Below are 17,150 nucleotides of genomic sequence, written 5' to 3' on the forward strand. Positions count from 1 at the left end.
AAAAAAAATTCTAGATATGGATGGTGGTGACAGTTACATAACACTGTGAATATACTTAATGCCACTAAACTGTACACCAGAAAGTTAGAATAGTAAATTTTATGTGATGTATATTTTCACATAGATACACACACAGGATAACAAATACAAGAACCAGAAGTAATAAGCTAGAGCCTACTAGAAATGTATTTGAAATATAGAACTGATCTATACAAGACAAGTATGTTCTAGGTTCATGCATGGTGGCTGATGAGCAGTTCATTCAAACCATGATGCCCATTCAAAGGATGACATATGAAGATATATGTACCTTCAAAACCAAGAAAATACAGAATACACACTTGTATTTAGTCTGGGTGTGGTGGCTCACGCCTGCAGTCCCAGCAATTTGGGAAGCCAACGCAGGCAGATCACTTGAGGTCAGAAGCTCAAGACCAGCCTGGCCAACAAGGCAAAACCCTGTCTCTACTAAAAATACAAAAATTAGCCAGAAATGGTGGCATGTGCCTGTAATCCCAGCTACTGGGGAGGCTGAGGTAGGAGGAGCGCTTGAACCCAGGAGGTGGAGGTTGCAGTGCACCAAAGTGGTACCACTACACTCCAGCCTGGGTGACACAGCAAGACTCCATCTCAAAAATTAATTAATTAATTAATTAATATAAAAATTTGTATTTGCTATGTTTAAGCTTTACTAACATTTCTAATATAGTTGTTTTTCACTATCCTTTTATGGTCTACTGGGCCTAGATGGTAAATGGCGATGACTAATGACTATTTTGTCTGGTACATCAGAGTCAAGTACTATGACTCTACAGTCAGAGTGCCAGATTCAAATACTGGCTCTAACACTTACAAGCTCTATGTCCTTGAGTCAATCACCTCTCTCCTCCTCAGTTTCCTCATCTGCAAAATAGAGATATATATCTCATAGAGCCATTTAAAAGATTAACAAAAACAATGGACCCAAAAAAAACCATTGAATACAATGCTTGGCATATAGTAAGCATATAATAAACACTAGCTACTTCATCAGCAACCCCATCCTGAGCATGGCTACCAACACAGATCCTTCTTCCTCACATAGTTCGCCACTTATTGGGTTTCAAAATGCTGGGCGTATTTCACATGACTAAATCACATTGGAGATAGGGACTTGCATTTCGCAGAATTTAGCAGAAAGATTCACAAAGTGAATGTGTTATACTTAACATAAAACAGAACACTTTCAATTCTTAGAAATAAAAGCAATAAAAAGGTTGATGGATCTAAACCAAGTTTTTACAGCTATCAAAAAGCAGAAGACTCAAAAGCTCATTCATGACATAATTAACTTTATGGAAAATATTATCAGACAATATGAATAAAGTGTTTATACCTAACATAATGTCATACATACAATAATATTTAGAATCGTAATTGGTAAAAATAGTACAAAAAAGGTATCAGTACTTTCCAAAGTTGATTACTTTCCACTTTTTCTTTCTCTCTTAATCTCTGATTAGAACCTGATATTGCTAGATCATGTCCATGCTGGATTTAAAATAAATCAATTTTTGGCCAGGTGCAGTGGCTCATGCCTATAATCCCAGCACTTTGGGAGGCCAAGGGGGGCGGATCACTTGAGGTCAGGGGTTCAAGACCAGCCTGGCCAACATGGCAAAACCCCATCTCTACTGAAAACACAAAAATTAGCCGGGTACGGTGCCAGATGCCTATAATCCCAGCAACTCAGGAGGCTGAGGCAGGAGAATCACTTGAACCCAGAAGGTGAAAATTACAGTGAGCCGAGATCGCACTACTGCACTCCAGCCTGGGTGACAAAACAATACTCCGTCTCAAAAAAAAAAAAAAAATTACTTTTCAGACTGATGCTCAATCCTTTTTAAGCTATTCCATATTTGTTATCTTGCTGTATTTCTAATTCCTCTGTTTTCTGATTTGTGCAAAGTAGTTAAAACTTTATACTCTCACTTTCTTAAGGACTTTTTTCCAGTGGAAGATCTTGAGTGAGTCGACATTAAATCTAATTATATAAACAGGATTTTGAAAACAAGATTTCTGCAACTTAGAAGAGTGAAAATGGTGGCTGGGCACGGCGGCTCACACCTGTAATCCCAGCACTTTGGGAGGCCGAGGCGGGTGGATCACCTAAGGTCAGGAGTTTGAGACCAGCCTGACCAACATGGCAAAACCTGGTCTCTACTAAAAATACAAAAATTAGCCGGGCGTGATGGCAGGCACCTGTAACCCCAGCTAGGCTGGCTGAGGCAGGCAGAATGGCTTGAACCTGGAAGGCGGAGGCTGCAGTGAGCCAAGATTGCGCCACTGCACTCCAGCCTGGGCAACAGAGCAAAGTTTCGTCTCAAAAAAAAAAAAGGAAGAGTGAGAATGGACTCATCATAAATAACCTATTATGGAGTCTCCCAATTTCAGCATTTGAGTACAGTCATCCATCTGTATCTGTGAGGAACTGGTTCCAGGACACCAAAATCATGGATACACAAGTCTCTGATATAAAATGGCATAGTACCCTATTTGCATATAACCTATGCACATCCTCTCATATACTTTAAAATCATTTTTAGATTACTTATAATAACTAATACAATGTAAATACAATAGAAATAGTTATACTATATTGCTTAGGGAATAATGGAAAAAAAATGTCTACACATGTTCAATATAGATGCAATTTTTTTTCCCCCTTTTTTGAGACCGCGTCTCACTCTGTTGACCAGGCTGGAATGTAGTGTTGCAATTTCGGCTCACTGCAACCTCCACCTCCAAGGTTCAAACGATCCTCCTTCCTCAGCCTCTCCAGTAGCTAGGATTACGGGCACATGCCACCATGCCTGGCTAATTTTTGTATTTTTGTATTTTTAGTAGAGAAGGGGTTTCGCCATGTTGGCCAGGCTGGAACTCCTGACCTCAGATGATCCACCTGCCTCAGCCTCCCAAAGTGCTGGGATTACAGGCGTAAGCCACCGTGCCTGGCCTAGATGCAACTTTTTTCAAGTATTTTCAATTTGTGGTTGGTTGAATCTACAGATGCAGAACCCAGAGATATGGAGGGCTGACTCAAGAAATTTAGTGGCATGCACTGACAGAATTTATAATCTACTGGGGGAGGTGGGTAGAAGAAGTTTGACATAAACCCATAAAAAATATGTAAAGGGAAAGGACAGCAGTATAGAGTGAAAAAGGCTCTTGAACCAGTTGACTTTGATTTGAATCCTGGCTTCACCACCTATTCACTATATGACACTAATTTTTATCTTCTTCTAGACTCTAGAACCTCATTTATAAAGTGGGGATAATACCTACTTTGCAAGTCTGTTGTAAAAATATGTTCAAAGCAACTTATAGTGTCTGAAACATTCAAGGTACTCAATAAATGTTGTCGTTGCTATTCTTATTGTTATAATTGTTGTTATTATCATTTTAGAACTAGCAGAGATTATTTAATCCAGTTCTCCCATTTCACAAATAAGGTCACCAAAGTACCACACACAAAGCAGAATATGAAATGTCAAAATGACTGCAACAAACAGGGAATATGACAAGTTCCTGAGCAAGAAATCACATGGATATTCAGGCAAGGCTTTCACAGGTGGACACTGAATTATTAAATGAACATTACTACAAAATTGAAAATTAAAAAAGCATAATTGCTTCTTGTTACTGAAATAAGAGGACTAGATTAAATAATCTCTTCCACTTCTAAGATAATAACAATAAAAACAGCAATAATAACTTTTATTGATTTTCATACATAGGGTTCACAAACTATATACTAACAAGCACATGGCCAGTATAAAAATAAGATAGACCCATGTCAAAGAGATTAAAATCCAGCTTTTTTTTTTTTTTTTTTTTTTTTTGAGACAAAGTCTCACTCTGTTGCCCAAGCTGGAGTGCGGTGGCGCGATCTCAGCCCACTGCAACCTCCACCTCCCACATTCTACCTCCAGCCTCCCGAGGTAGTTGGGACTACGGGCACGTGCCACCATGCCCAGCTGATTTTTTTGTACTTTTAGTAGAGACATGGTTTCACTATGTTAGGCTAGTCTTGGCCAGGCTGGATCACCTCATGATCCACCCACCTCAGCCTACCAAAGTGCTGGGATTACAGGTGTGAGCCACCGCGCCCGGCCTAAAATCCATCCAGCCTTTTAATTAAAATGGCAATATATTATTTACCAAACACTTCAGGCTCAAACAAACAAACAAACAAAAAAACCAAACTCCCAAAGTCAACAGGTGAAGCATCAATGAAAGATCATAACTTGAAACCTTTCCTCCCTTGGCAAGATTTAGGGACAAATTCAAGACAACATTCAGGCTTTTTCACTAAATAGCACTTCACTAAACACACCTTAACTGTAGTTAATTCAGAACCACTATATATCTTAACCTCTAAACTTCAAATGAGTCAGCTGGTAGGTAGGCTTACGTGACAGGAAGGCCACCATTATATTAATCATCTGCACTAAAACTGTGTTCATGTTTTTGTTATTTCAACAGTATCAGTGCATGTCTTGCTGCTTTTCTCAAACACATTAAGTCAGTAGCACTAAAAACATACTTGTGACCAGTGGAATAAAATCACTTTCACACTAGAACTCTATTTTATGCTAATTTTTAAACCCTCTCCCCTGCCTTTCCATAAAATTTTTATCAACTTTTGGTTACCATTTATTTTCTCGAGAATTTTTCGTTCAGTCACTAGGTTTATGGACTCAAAAGTTTACATTCTTTTTCTTTTGACAGACACAGAGCTACATCCCCAGGAAAATTAAGTTGCAAGATGGAACATACGGTAGCAGATTTCTACTTAACACGAGAAATGTAATCAATTCACCAACAATTACTCAATTAGTATAATATTGAAAGTAAGTTAACAGGCACAGTAGCACACTTTGTTTTTAAGATATTCAAGGTCCAAAACCAGTGTATCTGCAGGACTTTTGTTTATTTTTTGGAGGAAGTTGAAAACCTAACACTAACAGAAAAAGGGTCAAGGCTTACAGAAAGGACAGGAGATAAAACAAACGTATTCAATGGGAAAGTTAATTCTACTCTCTCTCCCTTGTTTCTCCGGTCTGCTTTGAAGTTTTTCAAGACAGGAACAACTACGGATAGAGCACAGACAAACAGGCCATAAACAAGGATTCTCTCAGAGAGAAGAGGTTCCCATTATGTGAATTCGGCCAAGCAGAAAAGAATGGAGAAAGGAGACAAGATGCACACCTGACCCAGACAGAGATCCCTGAGAGCAGGCGAAGAGAATGAAGGAGCTCGGGCTCCTCCCTCGAGGCCCAGGCCTCTAGTGGCAACTCAGCTGGGCAACGTGACTCAGGAAAGCACGGGGCTGGTGGCGGCCTAGCACGGCTGCCTCCCCGGACCTCCCAGGCCTGCCTTCTGGGTCTTACCTGAAGGCGGGCGGGAGCTGGATGCCGCGATCTGGACCCTTGTCTTGCCTCTGCGGTGACGTGAAGACAGAGACAACAGCAGCAGCGGCGCAGACCCGACGCGGTTCTGACTCTGCGAACCGGCGATGAATCAGCCCGATTCCATTCAAAAGAGTTGCCCGGGCCTCTGCCGCGAAGCACTTCCGGGTTCACTAGTCTGCTTCGGCTTCCGTTCCCCGACGGCCAATTGGAGACGACGGGGAGACAGGCGGGTGTCCAGGAGGAGAGCTTGGGACAGACGGCGCGGGCGGCCCGGCGTCTCCAGTCCTCGCCAGTACCGTGAGGCGGAACTTAGCCCCCTGGCCGCTCGCGCCCTGCCGACGCCTCCTTTTTCTCTCCCTACCTCTGCGCTCTCCGGCCGCCGCTGAGATCTAGGACGGGGGCACATCCAGCCCGGGAGGCGACTGGCTAGGAAATGGAACTGTTAGTATTGCGAAGCCCAGATCCCCTTTCGTTTTGGTGTTCACTGCTATTATGGTCCTCCTCAAAAACGAAAAGGTTCATTTGAACTAGATTTAACTGGTTATCTGAGAATAAAATGTTTTAAAAGACGGGGGATGATGTGATTAGAGGGGACCGGTAAGACGCCCTTTTCCATAAGACCGCTTTATCCACCTCTTGTCATAATTGCTTTGCAAGGATTGGATTTCAGGAAAAACTAATGTTTCCCAAATGTTCAAACCACCTATTTTACTCCGAGTTTAGTTTACAGGGTTTAAAGAGTCATTTATTCACATTTCTCCATGTAATTATCAACAATCACGTTTTACTCATGATCTACTTTGTGCTAGGTTTTCAAAAAGCAAAGTTGCTCAGGATATACTTGACAAGTTGATATTACACTCTAGGTCTAGGTACGATCTGTGTTTAAGGCAGCTTCTTTACCACGTTCCTCTCACTTTCTCAAATATGTTCCAAATAACAAGCATCTTGAAAGCATTCCTAAATCGAGAATGGCGACGAATCTACTGGACAGAGAGTGGGGAAAGATTACAGCGCGTGGATCCAAACTGATTTGAGTAGCACAATTGCATTAGACTTTTGCTTTAAGATATTCATACCTCTAAAAACACAAAGATTATTTTACTCATAGGTAATATTTGGATCCACATCTTTATGCTTCCCCCCCCCAAACCTGTGCCTCTCTATTCCTTTTTTTGGGGGGGAGGGGGTGAATAACCCCATCCTCCAAATAATTTTCCTAGTCAGAAACTTAAGAGTATAAACACTTGCCTCTTTTTCATCTCTCCCCACTGGCCTCCCAGTTAACCATTGTAGAAACCATGAAATGTGTAATTTCCATAACAGCTTTTCCAATCCACTACTTCCCCTTCTGAATACTCCCCACTTTGGCCTTAACTCAGACCTTCCTCACTTTATTTTATTTTATTTTATTTATTTATTTTATTTTATTTTATTTTGTATGTATTTATTAATGCATTTTTGAGTTAGGGTCTTGCTTTGTCACCCAGGCTGGAGTGCAGTGGCGCCATCTGGGCTCACTGCAACCTCCCCGTCCCTGGGCTCAAGCAACCCTCCCACTTAAGCCTCCCAAGTAGCTAGGGCTACAGGTGCTTGCCACCATGCCCAGCTAATTTTTTATTTATGTTTTTATTTATTTATTTATTTTTAGTAGAGACAGGATTTCACCATGTTCCCCAAGCTATGTTTTTAGAGTGCTCTTTGATCTTTCCGCCTTCAGTCTGCTTCCTTTTAATCTGTTCACCTCATTGGTAAAAATGTTTGTGCTATATATAGTCATGCTCCTTCTTTGCGTAAGATTCCACTAGTGGCTCCCCATAACATACATCATAAAGGTAAAACAAAAAACAAAAAAACAAACAAAAAAAACCCTTAAACTTTGTTTGGAGCACCTTTTGCTCCACCCATACTGAAGTATTTAACTGGGGAATAAGATGTTCATAGGGCTTTGAAAAATGCTAACATATTCCTGAGACTGTAGAAGGTGCTTAGGGTGTGCACATGCCTAGGGTTATGTGAACACTCAAGATAGGCCTGAGAGGGCCCTGAGCTCTAACTTCTGGGTGACTCGAGGCACTACAGAAGCAAGAAGTGAAGGCAAAGGCAGAATTATTTGGTTGGTAGGTGCAAAAAATTGTGGTTTTGTGATTTCAATGAAATTAATTTTGCACCAACCTAATAGAAAGTGCTTGACTGATGGCTGAAGTCCCAACGTAAGTACAAAAGCCCTCAGGAAAGACTGGGAGACTTTTTGGTTGAAGGTGTTTAAGGAAACCTGTCTCACTAATCATTAACTGACCGCTAAGCTAACTGAGCAAAAACCTGTGTGGTCACACACAATAATACAGACTTTAAAGAATTCGTTCATAAGCTAGGTGCAGTGGCACACATGTGTAGTCCCAGCTACTCAGGAAACTAAAGCCAGAGGATCCCTTGAGTCACCAACTCAGACCCTATCTCTAAAAAAAAAAGAATGAGTTCAGAGAAGTCACTAAACCAACAAATACTACAACAAACAGAAACGACAGTGAAGCTTGGGGAGCGGGTAGAATCTGATTTCCAGTGTCGCACATTATATTATTTAAAATGTTCAGTTTTCAAAATAGTTAAGATACATGCAAAGAAACAAGAATGTATGGCCCATACACAGGATAAAAATTAATCAATAGAAACTCACCCTGAGGAAGCCTACATGCTGGACTTACTAGATAAAAAGGCTTTAAATCAGATATTTTCAATATGTTACAAAGCTAAAAGAAACCATGTCTAAAGAACTAGAGGAAAGTATGAGATGTTTCATCAAATAGATGATAAAGACAAATCATTTTTTAAAATCAAAATAATTCTGGAGTTAAAAAGTATAATATGCCATGACAGAGACAATTTTTAATTTTTTAAAAAATAAAAGTAACAAGTTATAATAAAGTGAAAAGTTCACTAGAGGGGCTCAACCCCAGATTTTAGCAGGGAGAAAAAAAAATCAACAAACTTCAATTTAGGTCAGTTGAGAAGATCTAGTCTGGGCAACAGATTGAGAAGAGAAAGAAGAAACATGAACAGGCCTCAAAGTCCTGTGGGACACAATCAAGCATACCAACATGTGCATAATGGGAGTTTCAGAAGGAGAGGAGAAAAAGAAAAGGGCAGGCATAATACTTAAATAAAAGAATGTCCAAAACTCCCTAAATTTAATGAGAAATATTTATCTACACATCAAAGAAGCTTAACAAATGCCAAGTAACATAAATCTACACCTCGACACATTGTAATTAACTGATTAAAAGTCAAGGGCAAAGAGAGACTCTTGAAAGTGTCAAGAGAGAAGCCACTCATCACGTAATCCTCCATAAGATTTACAATTGACGCCATGAAAGCCAAAAGGCAGTGGGATGACATACTCAACGTGCTGAAAGAAAAAGATCAAGTAAGAATTTCACCTGCAGCAAAACTATCCTTCAAAAATGAAGGAGGTATTAATACTTTCCCAAAATGTATGTATATATAAAGATAGAATTTGTCACTAGGACATTTTCCTTCCAAGAAATACTAAAGGGAGTCCTTCAGAATTAAATTGACACTAGACAGTAATTCAAATCCACATGAAGGAATAAAGAACGCCTGTAAAACTTAACTACATAAATAAATATAAAAGTATATTTTTTTATTTGTGACTCATTTTTCTATTTGGTTTAAAAGACAATTGCATGAAGCAATAATTATAAGTCTATATGGGCTTATTGTAAGATATTAATATGACAATAACAGAAGGGAGAGGAAGGAGGGAAAGAATAATGGAGGAATGAAGCCATATAGTAGCAAGTTTTTGTGTACTATTAAAATAAAGTTGTTATTAATCCAAACTAGATTGTTATAACTTGTTAAGTATAATCCCCAGAGCAACTTCTAAGAAAATACTTTTAAAATATATGAATAAAGGACAAGGAAATTAAAATGGCATACTTGAAAATATATATTTAACACAACAAAAGGCAGCAGCAATTAAGAAATAGAGGAATAAAAAAGACACAGGACATAAAGAAAACATCGCAAAATGACAAATGTAAATTCCACCTTATCGATGTCAACAATCCACTTCAAAGGATTTTCCTTAAAAAAGAAAGACTGGGCACAGTGGTTCACACCTGTAATCACAGCACTTTGAGAGGCCAAGGCTGGAGGATTGCTTGAGTCCAGGAGTTCGAGACGAGCCTGGGTGACATTGTAAAACCCCATCTCTACTAAAAAATACAGAAAATTAGCCAGGTGTGGTGGCACATGCCTGTAGTCCCAACTACTCGGGCAGCTGAGGTAGGAGGATCGCTTGAGCCCAGGAAATCAAGTCTGAAGTGAGCCCTGATCATGCCACTACACTCTAGCCTTGGTGACACAGTGAGACCCTGTCTCAAAAAAAAAAAAAAAAAAAAAAAAAAAGACACTTTATTCCAGTGAGCAGTTTGCAGTCTTTTGTACCAAACAAAGGTGTGGTTCAAGAAAACAAAAGGGATTATCTTCTTTAGAGAAAGTTCCCACCCAGGTTCCCCCTCTGGTCTGCTAGGCAAATGAAGAATAAAAGCTTGTTTAGTTCTGACTGGTTGATGCAGGTCACAGTGTATCAGTTAGGTCCAGGTGGTGAAATGAGACTTTCTAGCAGTTGTTGATTGAGGCAGTAGTAAACAGGAACAGATAGCTATGAATGACCCGAAGTCTCATAAGCTTGTAGGTTCTCTCAGAACACAGAGTACATGTGTGACCTCTAGTCAGCAAATGGCTGCTTGGCTCCATTTTGAATTTAGGACCACTTAGCCACTCGGGATCCATCTTGAAAGATTAGCTCTTTCAGGATTCACATAAGTCAGTATATTAAATATAAATGGAATAAAAACTCCAATTAAAAGGCAGAGATTGGCAGAATATGCTAAAAAAAAATCTAACTATATCTGTCCACAGAGTCACACTTTACATTCAGTGACACATGTTGAAAGTAAAAGGATGAAAAAAAAATACCATATAAATAGTAACTAAAATAGCACAACAACTTTAGAAATTGTTCTGGCATTTACAAAATAAAAATGCCATTATCATTTGACCTAGCAATCCCACTTTATATTTACCAAAAATAAATGCAGACATGTGCCCACACCAAGACTCTTGACTGCAACAGTTCATAGCAACTTTACTGATAAAAGCCCTAAACTGGACACAATCTAAATGTTTGCCAACTGGTGAATAAATAATGTCTGGTATGTCTTTACAATGCAATATTAACAATAAAAAGGAAACTACTGATATATGCAAGAACAAGAATGAATTTCAGAAACATCATGCTGAGGAAAAGTAAGATGAGAAAGAGTGCATACCATACAATACCCCTTAAAGAGACTCTAAACAAATCAAATCAAATAGACAGTGACAGAAAGCAGATCACTTGTTGTCTTTGTGGTTAATAGTAGAGTTAGATGGGAGGAGTAACTGCACAGGGGCATGAGGGAACTTTTTGGTTTCTTAAAAATGTTCTATATTTTTATCGTGGTGAAAGCTTGTCAAAACACCAAATTGTACACTAAAAATGGATGCATTTATGGTTGATTATTTATGCCTCCATAAAGTTGATTTAAAAGAAAAAACTTCAAAGTTGTTATTTTCCCCCATTCTTTTAGCCACACCAAAGTATTTGCTATTAAATCATGCTATCATATGCCTTAGAATCTTCAGACCTATTGTTTCTCCACTCTGAATGTCTTTTCTCCCATCTCCTATCCCCACACTCTTTTCCACATTTTGTGGGGGGGTGTTGATCAGTCAATACCCTCCCATATAATCTACCCTATAGCCCTACTCTGTAATCCTTGATTTACTTGTCTGCCTTACCATCTAAACTTTAAAATTCTTAACAGCAAGGAGCATGGCCTGGTCATAGTAGATAATTTACAATTAATGTTGGATATTGAAGGTACTTGTCCAGATACTTTGCTTGCTAAGAATACTTTAAAAGATCAGGAACATTTTAAATCCAGATATAACTCCTCTTGAAATAATGAATTCCTTAAAAACAAACAAAAAAACAAGCAAATTTATGCAATTTATATAGCTACATAACTGACACGAATATTACACGCTAATGCCTTTTTTTTTTTTTCTTGAGACAGTCTCACTCCGTCACCTAGGCTAGAGTGCAGTAGCACAATTTTGGGTCACTACAACCTCTGCCTCCCCAGTTCAAGTAATTCTCGTGCCTCAGCCTACCAAGTAGCAGGAATTAGAGGTGTGCACCACCATGCCGGCTAATTTTTTTTTATATTTCTTGTAGAGACAGGGTTTTGCCATGTTGCACAGGCTGGTCTCGAACTCTGGGCTCAAGTGACCCTCCCACTTCAGCCTCCCAAAGTGCTGGGATTACAGGTGTGAGCCACAGCGCCCAGCCCACATGCTAGTCCTTAAAGCAATTACTGTTTGGGTTAGACGCAAGGTGGCTTTGGAAACCACCGCAGTGCACAGAATAGTGAAATATTTAATTTTCTAAAATATTTAGTTTTCTAAAATCATAAAATGACAAGAGTTCACATTATTAAATATGTAATGTAAGTGGTGTTGTGTCAAAAAGAAGCCTTCCTGCTCATTTGGTATCCACTGAATCTGGCAGGTTTATTAAATGAAGGACTGACTAGTGGCATTACTACATACATGTTCCAAACATTAAAATGCATCAACCTTACTGTAAATATTTCTTCCTATTTATAAAGAACTCTAAGGACAGCTCCTTTCATATACAAAGTATGACTAAATGTCTAGTACGAAATCGTAAAAGTAAATTTTCAGATTACCCAGATTTACAATTATGAATATCAAAAAGGGCTGTTGCCATTTGAATTTTTAAGAAATGTTTAAGGAATTGAATTTTTAAGAAATGCATTGTTTTCTGTTCAAAATTTAAAATCAACTTTGTCATATTTAATTATGTTTTTTTAGTTACATAGTTTGTGAGTATTATAAATAAATATAGATCCAGCAAAAGAAAAAGAAAAAATAGGAAAATATTTACATGTTAAAGTACAGTGAATTAAGTTAATGTATAAGGCCAATAGAATAATTGTTACTTCTGCCAGATGGTATTTTACATTTTGATAAAAAGATATATTCTTAATCATATATGTCAAAGAAAAGCGACCATATGTTGTTAAACACTTCCAATTTGTCATTTAATTTAAAAGGCACTACTGATATTGCCATAATTTTTTTTTTTTTTTTTTGGTGATGTAGTCTATCCTTGGTGTCAATAAAATATAATCTCTTCAAGTAATTTCCTTAGTTTTCTTCAACTGTTTGATCCAACAATTCAATGAAGAATTACCTTAGCATCTACAAAGAAAGAACACCATACAGTGGATAAATCAGAATCCAGAGTATATATTCAAGTTACTATTGGGCGAGAAGCATAACCTCTGTTTTCAAGAAGGCTCTAGAATTTAATTTACTATATTCTAGTAAAGTGAATAAAATATATAGAATAAATCAAATGATTACAAATTGATTTGCCTTAAAGTTAAGAAACCAGTATATTCTTTTTGTTTTGTTTTGTTTTTGAGACAGAGTCTCTCTCTGTTGCCCAGGTTAGAGTGCAGTGGCACTGTCTCAGCTCACTGCAACCTCTGCCTCCTGGGTTCGAGTGACTCTAGTGCCTCAGCCTCCCAAGTAGCTGGGATTACAGGCGCACACCACCACACCTGGCTAAGTTTTGTATTTTTAGTAAAGATTGGGTTTCACCATATTGACCAGGCTGGTCTTGAGCTCCTGTCCTCAAGTGATCCACTCGCCTCAGCCGCCAAAAGTGCTAGGATTATAGGCGTGAGCCACCGCACCTGGTCCAGTATATTATTAAGAATTAAAAAAAAAAAAAGAGGGTGACTATATTACAAAACAATTTTCCTCTTTACAAAAAGATGTTTAATGAAAAAAACATTAAGGAAGACACAGAAAATGGCATTCAATCTACAATAGAAAAAGGAAACTGGTATTAGATTATTATTAAAACAAAGATTTTATGTGCCTTTATTTCCTCTACTTTTTTGAGAAGGGTATCTCAGCCCCTCTTCCTCTGTCACTCTTCACCCATTTCTTTTCTCACGCTATAGGACTCCATGGATTATTTCTTTCAGGCTTAAAATCTGAATTACCATCTACAAACTGAAGACTTGCAGATTTCTATTGTCTGTGCATCTGTCTTCTCCAGACTTTTCACTGTTATATGGCTGTCACTATTTATCCATTCTTCAGTCGATGGACATTTGGATTGTTTCCAGTTTTTTGCTATTATGAACAATGCTGCTGTGAATATTCTGTGTGTCCCCTGGTGTATCACATCAAGCGATTCTCAAGAATATATATCTAGAAGTAAAATTGCTAGATTCTAAGACATACATGTCAGTTTTACTAGATAGTACCAAATTGTATTACAATGTGATGTTCAGAATCTCATGACTTTGTGCCATCACTAACAGTGTTGTTAGACTTGTTTATTTTTGACAATCTAATGAAAGTAGAGTGATATATTATTTGTTTTAATTTACATGTTTCTAATTACTAATAAGATTGAATGTGCTTCATATTTGTTGACCATTTATATTTTTTCTTTTCTGAAATGCCAATTCATGACTTGGGCACATTTTTTCCTCTAGAATTAGCTATCTTTTTTTGCATACTTTCAAACTCTTCATTCATGCTTAGTAAAATGAGGATACGTCGCATGGGAAAGGTAATGTAATTAGTAGCAGAACTCAAAATTCATAGTAACCAGTATGTGGGATTGGGGGAGGGAAGCAATTTATATGCAACCAATGTCATTTCCTTCTGTGTTATTTTTTTTTTTCTAAAGTGAACACAAATGAAATATTTCAGTGACACTTAAGATTGTGTTGCCATACATGGTGGCTCATGCCTGTAATCCCAGCACAGGAGACCAAGGCTGGGAGATCACTTGAGCCCAGGAGTTCTAAGCTAGCCCAGGCAACATGGTGAAACCCTGTCTCTACAAAAACAAAACAAAAATTAGCTGGGTGTGGTGGCACGTGCCTGTAGTCCCAGCTACTTGGGGGGCTAAGGCAGGAGGATCACGTGAGCCCAGGGAGTTTGAAGCTGCAGTGAGCCATCATTGTGTCGCTGTACTCCAGCCTGGGTGACAAAGTAAGACCTTGTCTCAAAAAAAAAAGAAAGATTGTGTTTGACACTTAAGATTGCATATGATCACCTCCTTTCTGAGCCAGACAGACATATGGGCTTTGCAGGCCAGTGAGATTGGAATGCTATTTCAGGGATGCTACACTCAGAGTGAGTCTTGAGAAGTCACAGGTCTGTTCATTATATTGGCAAATAACTAAGGAAATTTTCCAAACAAACTTTCCACCAATCCGGGAAACTCATATTTGGGTGATGGAGTGTGGAACTGTGTAGTGTAATAAACATGCCCATATGAGTCTGATCTGTCCATTACTTCAGATGTATCTACTCATTGTCTAAAGTGATTGAGACACAAAACCAAAATAAAGTGAATTTCTTATTGCCTGTCATGAATACCACAGGCAGAATGCAAGATAATTTCAGATAGTTCATGAATATTTTCTGTATTAATGGGAATATACTTATTTTGATGTATAATAGAAAAATACAAAAATAACATATCAGACCTGTGATATGATTTCTTTTATTTTTCTTTTTTAAATTTTTGAAAGAGGATTTCACTCTGTTGTCCAGGCTGGAGTGCAATGGGTGATCACGACTCACTGGAGCCTTGATCTCCCAGGCTTAAGTGGTCCTCCCACTTCAGCATCCCAAATTGCCCAGACTACAGGCGCAAACCACCACACCTGGCTTCTTTTAGAATCTTATATCTAACTTTTATCACCACACTTTATCACAAAGAAAAAGCCACAATAATAATTATTTTAATAATAGAACACATGAATAAAGATGAGAATAATTTGGGGTTTTTAACCTAGAAAATAAGACTAAGGGATGAATTCAAATGAATGCTAAATTATTTCAAGAAAAATGCTGAATGTCCTCTATTCCATAGAAGACACAGAATGATAATTATGAAGAGCTTTACTAATTATAAATAAGGCTTTATCAACTCTAAGGATAAAGTATTTCAGGGCTGGGCACAGTGGCACATGCTTCTAATCCCAGCACTTTGAGAGGCCCAGGTGGGCCTATCACTTGAGCTCAGGAGTTGAGACCAGCCTGGGCAACATGGTGAAACCCTGTCTCTACAAAAAAATGCAATAATTAGCCAGGAGTGGTGGTGCATGCCTGTAGTCCCAGCTACTTGGGAGGCTGAAGTAGGAGGATCGCTTGAGCCGGGAAGATTGAGGCTTCAGTAAGCCATAATTATGCCATTGCACTCCAGCCTGAGCGACTGAGTGAGGCCTGTCTCCAAAAAAAAAAAAAAAAAAATTTGTTCTTAAGAGCCTTGAAAACAGATGAATGGGGAGGTAACCAATTTTTTAATAATAATGTCCTATCTTCCATTTATTACTCAAGAAGTTGTATAGATGAAAGAAGCTAAAGTACCTCCCCTAAAATTACTAGGATGCAGGGCAGCCAAAGAAAGTAGAAGAGGGAGGAGACCTTACAGCCCAGTATCTCTGAACTATGACTTTTCTTTTTTTTAAACTTTGAGATGGTGGCCTCGCTATATTACTCTTCTGGCTTTAAACTCTTGGTCTCAAGTGACCCTCCTGCCTCAGCCTCCCAAGTAGCTGGGATTACAGACACGCACCACCATGAGACCTTTTTTTTAAAAAAATTATTTTTTTTTAAATTTTACTTTCAGTTCTGGGATACATGTGCTGAACATGCAGATTTGTTACATAGGTATACATCATCACTGGTCATTAGAGAAATGCAAATCAAAAACACAATGACATACCATCTCATGCCAGTTAGAATGGCGATCATTAAAAAGTCAGGAAACAACAGATGCTGGAGAAGATATGGAGAAATAGGAACACTTTTACACTGTTGGTGGGAGTGTAAATTAGTTCAACCATTGTGGAAGACAGTGTGGCGATTCCTCAAGGATCTGGAACTAGAAATACCATTTGACCCAGCAATCCCATTACTGGGTATATACCCAAAGGATTATAAATCATTCTACTATAAAGACACATGCACACATATGTTTATTGCAGCACTATTCACAATAGCAAAGACTTGGAACAAATCCAAATGCCAATCAATGATAAGACTGGATAAAGAAAATGTGGCACATATATATCATGGAGACATTTTTTTGAACTAACATGAGTGATCACTTGGAGACACTGTTTATGTGCCTTATTGCTTAAGACAACTACGTCAAATCACTACTGAAGGACTCTTAACCAACTGGTTTTTATTGTAGGATTCAGATAAGTATGGTATTGTATTTGGTTTTGTTTCAACATGCTCAGTTACTGTTTGCATAAAATTTTGCACCCTTCTTAAGAATTGGAGTAAAAAAAAATTTTCTTAATTCCATAAAATCCTCATACTGGGGCCAATTTGAGTGTTGAAGATGGGAGGGTGAGGATTGAAAAACTGCCTATTAGGTATTATGCTGATAATCTGGGTGACAGAATTATTGGTACACCAAATCCTCTCAACACCCAATTTACCCATGTAACAAATCTACACATGTACCCCTTGAACCTAAAATAAAAGTTA

The 17,150-nt window shown here is 38.3% G+C and overlaps 1 protein-coding gene across 2 annotated transcripts in view; it reads right to left on the reverse strand.

Moving 5' to 3' along the window:
* Nucleotides 1-5,819, reverse strand: part of PSMD14 (proteasome 26S subunit, non-ATPase 14) — a 109,669-nt gene extending 103,850 nt beyond the window's left edge. The window contains exons 1-2 of one of the 2 annotated variants that reach the window (XM_050752290.1): nucleotides 5,433-5,819; nucleotides 854-903 (exon numbers count right to left, since the gene is read on the reverse strand). The gene's annotated coding sequence lies outside the window, so the exon portion shown is untranslated. The remainder of the gene's footprint in view (nucleotides 1-853; nucleotides 904-5,432) is intronic. The other variant, XM_050752289.1, reaches the window with a different exon arrangement.
* Nucleotides 5,820-17,150: the final 11,331 nt, after the last annotated feature.

This window comes from Macaca thibetana, chromosome 12, assembly GCF_024542745.1.
Source record: "Macaca thibetana thibetana isolate TM-01 chromosome 12, ASM2454274v1, whole genome shotgun sequence".
Classification (NCBI taxonomy): Eukaryota; Metazoa; Chordata; class Mammalia; order Primates; family Cercopithecidae; genus Macaca; species Macaca thibetana.